We start from the raw sequence: 12,500 nt of genomic DNA on the forward strand, positions 1-12,500 counted from the left end.
ATATATATATATATATATATATATATATATATATATATATATATATATATATATTGTTACGAAGTTCCATGTATCTGGTTACCATGCATCAAATATTACCTCACCAAAAGCAAGACACCTGAATCCTCATAACACGTTTAAACGAATGAATACTCTAAAGGCAACAGTGATCCCTTAACACTTACCAGTATTGCAGAAAATCAGGCTAAGTTCATCAAAACAGGTGTGAGGTAATCTTGTAAGTAATTAAATTAATCAAAGGGCATCACTCCATCAACAACTTTAAAGGTCTAAGTATTTCCCTGATTTCAGAAGTCTAAGTACTTCCCTGGTTCTAAGTCACTTCAAATAAATTGAAGGAAAGCAAATCAATTACCACTCTATATTTCTACCTATCATAATCATAATCATATGCAAATATACTGGGATAAAAATAAAAACACTTATAAAAATTTTAAAAACAAAAATTTATTATTAAATTCAAAATTTATAAGTGAAATTCACAATATCAGGGAAAATTACTGTTACTTGAAAACAAAGTAAAGTTTAATTAATTCTTGAATCAAATTAAGTAAAATTAAATCAAAATTAATTTATCACAAAATTCAAGAAAATTAATTCAATTGAAATTCAAACGTGTTAGGCAATAATTGAAAATTTGAAGTTAATTCCCAAGTGTTAAACAATAACAAAACTTGAAAAGAATTCTAAGTAAATCCAAATTAATTCACAAGTGTTAAATTTAATCAAATGTGCAATGGTTGAGCAATGAAAATAACTAAGTCAATTAAAATGTGAATGCAAATGAAAATATAAAATAAAAAGACACACTTCTATAAGAAAACGAAATAGTGCACAAACAATGGAACAAACACAAACCCAAAAAATCAGCAATGTGTAAAAGTGTAAATCTTTTCACTCAAAACATTGTAACTAACAGTTTTTATCAAACCTTCACAACCATCTGTTATTAGTTAACCACAGTTCCTATCAATTATTAGTGATCCACACTCCCTATCCATTATTAGTTAAATACAATTCCTATCCGTTATTAGTTGCAACTAATAAAAATATAACACACTTTACCTTTTTGGTATACCAACTTCTTTTTCTCTTGCTGCAGCTTGTATATCACACTTTCACAAAAACCAGGCGCCGTTACGAAACAATGTCTGTTCAGATTCAACAAAAGAAACTAAATAACACTAAATAAACTCTAAGAAATATCAAATATGAAATTGTAAGTTACGAGAGACCAATTTACGTTACGTTAATATAATCTCAATGATGTTGAGTGAGAGAGAGAGAGAACGATCTAACCGCCTCAAGGTTCTAGGATGTAATGAAATCTTCCCTTGCAAAAACTGAACAGGGCAGATATGATACAAAACGTTCTTGGCACACAATCTTCCAGAAAGTTGGAAATCTGATGCAATCTTCATAAAGAAATGTGCTATTCCCACGTGGGACTTGACAAAGACATACGCGTACAAGACGAGTCTGTAAAAAAAAAAACGTACTCTACTCGATCGAAACGGAGGCTGAGCGACAATTAAGATTGACATGTTTTGATGACAACGCAAGACTCAATTCTCTCGCTATCACATGCGTTGACAGATTAGGAAAGCAAACGGATCTCGCAGACCCTCTAATCTTACAGTGTCGACATAAAAGTTAAACATTTGTAGTTTTGAAAAGACAAAGTAAATCTCTCTCTCTTTACATTCTACGTTAATATACATTCTTTTACAACACGTAATGCGAAATTTGAACACACATTTTAAAACATCCTATTCTAAGCTATCTAGGAATCTGAAAAATTGTTGCATAATTCTACATGACATTTCAAAGAGGGGAAATATGCATTTTAACAGTAGCACAATATAAATATATATATATATATATATATATATATATATATATATATATATATATATATATATATATATATATATATATATATATATATATATATATATATATATATATATATATATATATATATATATATATATATATATATATATATATATATATATATATATATATGATATAATATCTATTATTATATATATAATATCAAATCATATTTCCGTGATTCATATACATATATCGAGCTACAATGTCCTTTAATATCTAATTCGCTCTACCTCGGAATTAATATATTTTCATATATGCTTAGCCGAAGGGAATTTTTTTTCTCGATAATAGACTTGCCTGGACCCGGGCGCGAAACCTATGGAGCCTTTCAAATCCAGGAACGTCAGTGAAGCTTTTACATACCACTCTTGCGGTGGCGTAGTAGGTAAAAGCTTCACTGACGTTCCTGGATTTGAAAGACTCCCATGGGTTTGCGCCCGGGTCCAGGCAAGTCTATTATCGAGAAAAAAAATTCCCCTTCGGTTAAGCATATGTGAAAATATATTAATTCGAGGTAGAGCGAATAGATATCAAAAAGACATTGTAGCTCGGTATATATATATATATATATATATATATATATATATATATATATATATATATATTATATATATATATATATATATATTATATATATATATATATATATATATATATATATATATATATATATATATATATATATATATATATATATATATATATATATATATATATATATATATATATATATATATATATATATATATATATATATATATATATATATATATATATATATATATATATATATATATATATATATATATATATATATATATATTATAATCATCGGACGTATTTAATGGAAGAGAGAAAAGATTAATTTCGTGCTACGTGTGCTGCGTATTCCTTTGTAAAGCAACCAGCAATAAAGTTTTTCTTCCTCCTCAGTGTTATTATAATTTCTGATATCCAGTACAAAGGGAAGAGAGCTGAACACCTGGGCCCCAGGGTTCTTCAAACTACCTGATATATTGGGAAAGTTTCCTCTGATATCCCTCAAGGGTCTTTCCGCCCCTCATAAATCTCGCCTTCATAACTGAAGGTAATGGGGGAAGACCCAGTAAACCCGAAGCGAAATCACATTGATATATGAGTTGCCGAATGATGGGATTAATAGGTACCGACAGAGAAAAATTAAGATGTGCCAATACAAAGATTTTGAGGAAATTCTCTCAGTGATTAGGGTTTTCTGTGAAGTCATACACACGAACAAATACTTGCACGAACTCACTAAGAAAAATAAAACTGTTATACGGACAGGAGCTCACGACAACTCTAAAACTGACTCTGTTTGGAGACAGTATTTCCAATGAGACTATTTTGGGAGCTATGTTCCTAGATATCCACATGCTGTTGCCCCTCCTTAGTAAAACTCGGTATACACAGATTAAAGTATACATTTCTTGACACAGGATAGGGAAAACTGCATTTCCCGTGATTCTAAATAATGATCAAATTTACAACCAACCCATTTTGGTTTGCCAAATAGCCGGCAAAAAAATGCAAACATAAAGTTCTCGAGATATTTTATTTAGATGATTTTACAGTTGTATTGTTCTGATTTTTTTCAACCTCAAGCCTACCGTGACGTCAACTTGAGTGGGAACACCAGTGTGTGTGTACGTAAGTATGTATATGAATAAATATGTATTTATGTATCTATATAATGTGTGTGCGCGCGTCTGTATCGTTGAATTGAAAAGCAAAGGTGTTAATTACAATCATATTATTAAAGTTTACAGTTTTTCTCTTCGTAAAAAGTTTCTTTTGGTCAAATCATAATGCTTGAAAAAGGTCATTAAGACTAACCGAGACATCTTAAATTTTCTTCTTCCTGACTGCAAGGTAATGGGTATTTTGGTAGACAGCGTCTTTGAATCCAATTGGGTAATTCATTAATTCTTTGACCTTAATTTTCAGTTTCATAGAGTAAGTGCAGTAATTCATTCGTTCTTTGACCTTAATTTTTAGTTTCAAAGAGTAAGTACAGTTATTTTTTTTAATGGTATTTCAGTTATGAATTCATATGAATCTACATCAATTAATTATTGTGATTGTTTTAATACTTCATCATCATCTTGTTTTGATGGGAAACCTCGCTGGATAGTGGGATTATGTCTTTAACTCCGTTTTCTGTTAGTGAGATTTGGACAGTTCTCGTGTTGAGAACTCACCATCCTTACTTGTTATTTATTGAAAGCTTTCTTTGACGATTATAAAATTATGTCTAAAGGATCCATGATTCATTCAAGGAAGAAGAGATCGCCTCTTACTGGATTTTATTCCGAAGAGGCTCCCCTTACTTCATCGATGAGGTGCACAGAAATAGACAGAACGCCTCCACCTTCCCTTTGTGTTATTTCTTTGCCCTCCTTTCACTTGCTTATTTATTCCTCCTCGTCGGTATTTTCGACCTTCTTACACCTTATCTTTTTTCCTCTTGCCTCTGACCCCGAATAACACCCCTGTGTTCCCAGAATGAATATCCTACGGTGCTGCAGTCGTCCGAAAGAAAGTGTGCTAACAATCACTGCAAGACCAAACTTTCACAGAGAATTTACTGTTGCTTCAAAATATCCTGCGACTGGGAATATCGTGAATGCCAGCTCTGATTTTAAACTACTAAACCTAAACAAGAAGCTTACCTCCCTCACATCTTTAAAGCCCGATACAAGACAAGATTCGTGACACCTTTTATGAAAACTTTCACCACCTTTAAAAGGACACCTTCCAGCCAATTATGGCTTAAAAAATGTGGTTATTTTCCACTTTCAAATGCTTCTGTTGTCAGAGCTAGGGATTCATAACAGGACTTTATTTTTATGGGGAAAAACATGATATCATAAAAGTTTAAGCAGATTGACACAATGCAGTCAAGGGTCCTAACCGTTCTGGACAACACCAAGCTTGGTTCAAACGATACTACTGTTAAATTGGGTAGTATTAATGCTAAGAGTAAAATTTTTTACAATATCATTTTTGTATATCTAAGTGTATGTCCATTCGTACTCTTGTTTTAATTCTAAAATTCTTTTGGTTTTCATAATTACTATAGGCAATATTAATAAATATTTAAGATTCTTTTATTATTTACTATTGTGAATAAGGTGTGGAATTATGAGAGAAACAATATAAAGTTTTGTCGTCACATATTGGATAAACAGTCGCAATGAGAAGAATAATTGCATATCTCTAATTTTGTTGTGTAGACCAACATTTTCCCTCCACAAGTCACGATTTTCTGTCTCCAGTAATTTTTTTACAAAAACGTGGTATTGGTTCAATACACAATACCGCTTAGCATTACGATGCTAGTTGTGACTCTAGTAGCCATTACCTACAGAGCAATGAATTATAAATATACTTTTGAGTCTTTTCTCTGGATATTTTTGAGGGAAATCCACAGTAACGGTGCGAGATTATGCGTTTAGTTAAGCGTTATGCGAGACCAATTTAAAACGTAATGGGGATATCGATTGTGTTATAGAATTATCCATTAATGGCTCTACTTAAACAAATGTTTACTTCTACCGAGAGTAGATTGAAACTTTAACGGTTCTTTTACATCCTGAACAAAATTGATTCCTTAGTCGTTGCAAGTAACTTTTGAAAGTTTGTATCCGTAACGACGCATGCCAGATGATTTCCACTATCACTTGCAATAATAGACTCGCATTGATGTGTTATAAATCTGCATTACGGTAACCAGCCTAATCACAAATGTGGATGTTTTTATGAAGATGTTTGACACAAAAACATTTAAGGACATATTTTGAGCAATTCCATTTTGTATTAAACAGTCTCGAGTGTTCAGTCACACGTGTTCTGTTGAAGCATGTTACAGAAACTCGATTTATTCGCATTTATTACTATTTACTGGTTTTTTATATTTCATCTGCATTTGTGTGAGTGTTCCTGCAATCAGTCAAGTTACAAAGGCAGGGCGCATGATGGCGGAGTCCTTTAAATGTATTGCTGAGTGCAGATCAGTAGCACAGTAAGAAAGGAGCCTGCTGCTCTAGTAGGTTAATAAACAAAGTGCTGCAAAACGGCATGCTCACGAGGAATTGCAATGGATCTGACGGAACAATGAGACAGTTTTAGTTTGAATGGGTACAGGAAGTGTGACTGAGTAATTATAACAGCAACATTCATTCACACATTGCAACTAAGAAACCTCCTATGCCTGTTTTTGATGAAGGACAGGATAATAAGGATCCTAATTTATTGCACTTTGCAAGGTTAGCATCGGCTCATGGCTAAATGAAAAATCAAGTTTTTCTCTGAATTAAGACGTTGTGAGGGGAAATGCTCTTCAAGTTTACACTGAACTCTTTTGAGAGGTAACACATGATTCTGGATGTCTGAATGAATGTATTACTAAAACAATACCTTATAGATGTCAATAACTCAAGAAATTTCGGACGAATAGTGAACCTAGAATAATATCTGGTTGGAATCATGACTTATAGTAACGTAGTCAAAAGGTTTGCTTCATTGTGTTTTTGTTGTTAAAAGACTATTTTTTTTCAACTACCCATGACCTGGTGATATCTCTTAGAGATAAAAAATTTAAAACTCTCTCAAATAAGCAGAAATATCTGATAGGATCAGAAGGGCCTTTGGCTCTGAGTATAAGGTGGAAGGCCGCTATTTGCAATAGTTTTTAAAGAAAAATGTGAAAGTACACTACAAGGTGCAATCCGACCCCCAGCTTACTCAGTACGCGTGCAAAGATTTTCCCCTGACGCGTAAGTTGTAAACATTATATTCCTAACTTTTAACATAAATTAAAACGTGTTAAAATCTATGATCAAATATAGCCTTGTTTCACCAACGAAAATTAAAATAAATACACTATATTTAACTTGAGATCCTTTTTCTGCACTGTTTAACATTCATAATATTTCATTTTTACATTTTCAGTCTATAAATCAATCATATATATCCTATCCAAAAATTCCTATCCTAAAATTCCTGTATCTTTTAAGCCTCCTCCATAGACCTTTCCTAACCCCCAACAAGAACAACGACGACAACAACAAAAGTAGTCAGTTGGTTCTTACAACCGCGAATAAGCGAAAACGTTTCAAAGTATTAATGGATAGCCTAAAAAAACTTGTGGTTGGAACCTGACCTTAACCTGAAGATTTCTTGCTTCAATCCGGTAGGATTTGTAATAATCCTGCAGTTGTTCTTGACGCAATGCAACACTTTACCCGGTTTTTTTCCATCTGTCCATCTGCCTGTGGTGTTTGGGCATGGCAACACTGGCGTCCTGGGCTTATATAATATCCTATTTTGAATATCAACGGTGTAATTCGCATACAGTAAATTATTAAAACACTTTTCAGTTGCAAATGTACACCAAGATATCCTTTTGTTTACCTTTAAGTAGTTACGCTATGTCTAAAATTTTAAACACCTAGCGTAACTATTTAAACCCGGGCCCGGGACGCAGTGTTACATGCGCAAACACCGCAGGCGGGTGGACAGATGGAAAAAAAACAGAGTACAGTTTGCCTGTATCAGCTTTAAAAGGGATTCTGTGCAAAAATTATATGATTTTATTTATGTAAAGAGCACATTTGATACGGTTAGATATCTTATAGATTTTTCCAATGGGGGTTGGTAATACCCGGGGTGCATATTAGAAAGTTTGAAATGATCACTTCGGGTTCAGACCTGGCATAGTGGTGCCCCGTGAGATATAAGGCTGGAACCTGAAAGTCCAAATGATGAACGTTTATGCGTGACCTATGTTGTTTGGCCAAAAAAAAAAAAAAAAAAAAAAAAAAAAACAAAAAAAAAAAAAAAAAAAAAAAAAAAAAACGGCGGGGGATATGAGGATTCTGAAGCTTTTGAAATGATGCGATATAACAGGGAGTGAATATTGGTGGGAAGGAAGGAATTTATGAAACGTATGTAGTTCACTTGCCAAGCGTGCATAAAAGTCGAAGAAAATAGCATTAACTTCAAGTTACCGGATGGTCTTCTCTGCAAGGTCTGTATCCGCAGTGAGAACCACATATCAAATGCTCTTCACCTCGCTCATGATTCTACTCTTACTGGACGCTCACCGTTAAAGGCTGGAAGTAATATTTACCAGGATAGGGGTTTACCGAGAAAAAATTCCAAATAACGAAACCTAGAAGGTTATGATTTCTTTAGAAAAAATAACTTTATATTGCTCATCCCGAAAGACTGGAACTGCTAAATCCCTCTATTTTACATACTCGGAGAAATTCATGATAATTCCTTGAAATTTTCTTTGCTTTTATGAGCTTCCTCAGGGAAGAAATGTTAGAGGTCCCTCTAAAATTTATGCGAAATATGCATTAACAATTCTCTTAATGCAGTAAAAAAAACTGCTTGCAAGAGTGCTACGGACCTAAATATGGTTGGAGGAGATTGCAAACTTAGCTGCGTCAAAAGAGCGGACTAGGAGTACAAAGGAATATTACGATTATCAAGCCAAATCAACGCCTTTCTAATGTTGGTAGTGGTTCTCCAGTTACTTCCTACAAAGTCAAACCTAAAATGCATTGGTAATGGCACTGCACTGTTTAGGAATAAGATGAATCATATTATTAAGGTCGGTCCTTAAGTCAAATTAGTTCTAATTAATATGCCGGAAAAGTTTTTATAAAAACCAGTTAAAGTTCTAAGAACGTTCTCAATTGTGAAGATTATAGAATGACTGCATTTTCAAATTTTATCTTTAAAAGGTATAAGATCTGTTTTCTATTTAGCCCTGAACATGCAATCAGATTTGCTGAAGATGTCTCAGTTGATCTGAATCATTATCTTGCCCCAAATCTTTCAATAATATCCACTGATGACGTAGATAAGGTGATTGTAATGGGAATCGTTGAGCCATCGAACTATTCATTGTTCTCCAGTTGTGATGGTAAAAGAAGGAAGATAATTCATGCGGTCCATGCATTGATTTTCAAGCTTTAAATGATGTTACAACAATTTAATGTAGAACTTTTACCCACTAAAAAAAACAGAACAACAGGGTAAAACACCCCCCAGTTCTACACCTTGAGTACTGAAAGGCATTCTTCTTCAGAAGTGATGGTTCCTGGTCTAGTATTGCAGATTTGAGTAAATTAATGCCTGTAGCATATACAAGGAACTTGCAACTAATTGGGTAAACTATTCCACAACAAGAAGGGGGTGTTTATTCATTGCATGTTCTGATGACATTCAGTTTTCTTTCTGGTAGAGATTTTGTCATATAGGTGGAAGAACAGCCAGTAATTAAATTAAGAACTATGAAGAACTCTAGCCCAAGACTGACTGGATTGGCTTTGGCTCTAGTGCCATACTCATTCAGGGTTGAGTATACAATGGCTATGATAAAAGCGAGTCAGTTGTGCTCAGCAGATGGTCAGTTGGCTACCTTTTGCCATAACGTTGTACGTTTATAGAATATTGTGTCGGGGAGGTTTTGGTGCTTTTCTGAATCCCATTTGGAATCTGAAGTGATGCTTTTCATATTTTCATAATGAGGGCGGAGAGAATAAAAGTAATAACAACGTAAGAGGAGACAATTACGATATTAACAACTGTAATATTAAATGTATCATTTGTAATTGTACTCGTCAGAACAATAATACCATTATAACAGAAGAATATAATAACCACTGCTACTTTTTATTATGATAATGATAGAAAAGCTTACATTCAACACATGACCAAGGCGTAGCATGTTCATACATCAACCAATATCATTTACTGTTCTGTCGCTCGGGGAAAAGGCCCAAATAGACCTGAATCCTCCCATCAATTTCTATCCTTATTTTCCATTTAGAATGGATCATTTTTCTTACAGATGTCACTTGTATGGGGCGCATGCCGCAATAGGCAGTAACTCCTTGCTAGCAGTAAATTTCCCTTTCACTCACCTTCGACATTCACAGTTCACGATATTAAGGACAATAAGGGAATTAAGGAAATATATGTTAAAACTCCCGCCAGAAAGCACAGACGCTAATGATTTTATCAATCTTAAGGAGGTATTATTATTATTATTATTATTATTATTATTATTATTATTATTATTTTATTATTATTATTATTAATTACAATAAGAAAACATTCATCTTGAACAGGACGTCAAAGGAGAAAAAGTGCCAGGAGAGAAAATTAGCGACATATTCTTAGTAAAAGGAAACGTTGGCAACTCTGATTAATCAATGAATTGTAAATAGGCATAAATATCTTCGTGGCTGCACTTTAATAGTCTAATAGATTAATAAAACATTTTATTCTGGGTAAATTAGAATAGGTTTATCATTACTAAACAGGCCAGTTTTCATGTACGTTTTCTGGTAATTATGCAGTTCCCAGTTTATTACATGTACTCATATCATATCTTGATTTTGAGTAAGTTTCTGATATTAAGTTAGAAATAAAAACATCATTATTTTATGACAAAGTGCAATATACATTTGCTGAAAGTTTGCATACACTTTTCATAAGTAATTCAGATAATGTAAGAAGTATAATATGTCTCCTCTAAACAAAAGAATTCTATATTATTTTTCATTCACTGTTCAATAGTTGCAGAATAAAAAAAACCTACAAGTCTGACTATCACAACAAATGAACCGGATATCACAAAATCTCCAATAACGGAAAAGTACTTACCGAGGGAGAATTTTTTATCACTCTCAGTCTTAATATCTTTCCAGTAATTTCCTGGTTTTCGAAGCTTGGAAATTCTTCTTAAAGCTCAAATATTACTAATCAGAGGAATACGATAGTTTAAATTTACTCCCAATTAACAAGGAATACGGCAGTTAGTTGAATTAGCTGAAGGAAATTATCAAATCACTCTACTAAAAGTATAAAGATATTTTGAAAAGCGAAACAGGCATATCGTAATGCATATATACGTAGTCAGATTTGCATTTCAGCAAAATGGCTTGTCACAATAGTTAGTTTCTATATTTTTGAACTTCATCGCTGTCATTCTTTGTTTGTGTGCCCTCAATCAATAAAAAGAATTCATGAATATCTCATTAAATTCAGACCAGTCGTCATCTAGAGTTCTGTGATGTGAGGAGAGTAAATATTGGCATGTCATGAAATTATAATTGTATACTAAGTATGTAAATTTGCATTTCAAGCTCGATTGGACAATCCTGTTAGGCGTTCATAGCAGCTTTAAAAATGTATAAACCTCATATGCAAAATCCATTTTTTTTTTTCACTGACGGACAATTATTGGTAATTTTAATTATTTCTGATTAGATTCCAACGTATTCAAAGGACTGCCCTAGGAAAAATCGATTCATCCTGAAAAACTGTACGCCTAGAAGTTACAAATACACAAACCTGTACACTCACAAACACACCGGTACACGCATTCATTCAGTGATAATTAACACTCATTTTATACATATACACATGGCTCAGTCAATAAGGCAAATAATGGACTATAGAAGATTATACGGAGACTGTCTATTTATGATGTAGAGAAAAAATGTATATACTCAAAACTAAGAGAAATTTATTAAAATGTTTATAATTTGTAAAACGTTTTCACTTTAAAATATCGTTACTCTGTTATAATAGATCGCAATAGACATTTCTTGGAAATAATAAAAAAAATAAAAAAAATTAATAAAATTGTACATTCAGGAATTACAAGAACAGGAAAAATTTACGATTTATCTAAAAAATGCCTTCTAAGGCAATCAACACTACACCAGCAAGGAAGCCTCCCTTTGTATCTTCAGAACATCAACATCCATAGCACTCTTGGGAAACCTTATGCCGTCTGATAACAAATTAATAGACCATCTCTCATATGCAAAGTGCCATTATGAGACTTGCACAGACTATGGATGCTGACGCAGAGATTATGGCTTCATATGGAGGCATTCAAAGAAAACGCAGAAGTTTCCTACTGAACTAAAGGTGATGGAAGATCGCTAAGTAGAAATCCTCAGATCGAAAAAATTTTAGGGAAAAGAAAAAGCCAATAAAAAGCATCAAAATAGCTTCTGACATCAAGATTGGAAAACAATATAGGAAATATTTGAAAATAATTATGCTAAGAATGTGGTACTGATATCATTACTATTACAGTAACCTTCCCGAGAGATATGTAACGATATGCTGTCATCAAAATACTCGACTTTTTAAATGCTTATGAAATTACACTGTGTTTAATTGCTCAGAGCAATTGTGTGAATTTGAAGCATCGCCAGAGATCCCTAAAGAGGAAGCATAGTATAAGATTAACCACTTAACACTAATTTTACTCAAGTTCGCTCCTTTACCGCTTTCATGAGTAATGTACTCAAAACCTTTTATTCGAGCCAGTAACATCGTCAGTTCCCTACAGCTGGAGAGAATAACTGTAACAAGAGTTGCAACATCTTCAGATTAAGCAATTTCGTCTTCAGGATCAACTATCAATTCACCAGGAAACACTAAAAACAACGACGGTTTCTGAACACAACCCCTCAGGACACAAGGCATGAAACAGATACGAGGACAAAAGCACAACACTCGAC

The sequence above is a fragment of the Macrobrachium nipponense genome, chromosome 13 (assembly GCF_015104395.2).
Source record: "Macrobrachium nipponense isolate FS-2020 chromosome 13, ASM1510439v2, whole genome shotgun sequence".
NCBI classification, from domain to species: Eukaryota; Metazoa; Arthropoda; class Malacostraca; order Decapoda; family Palaemonidae; genus Macrobrachium; species Macrobrachium nipponense.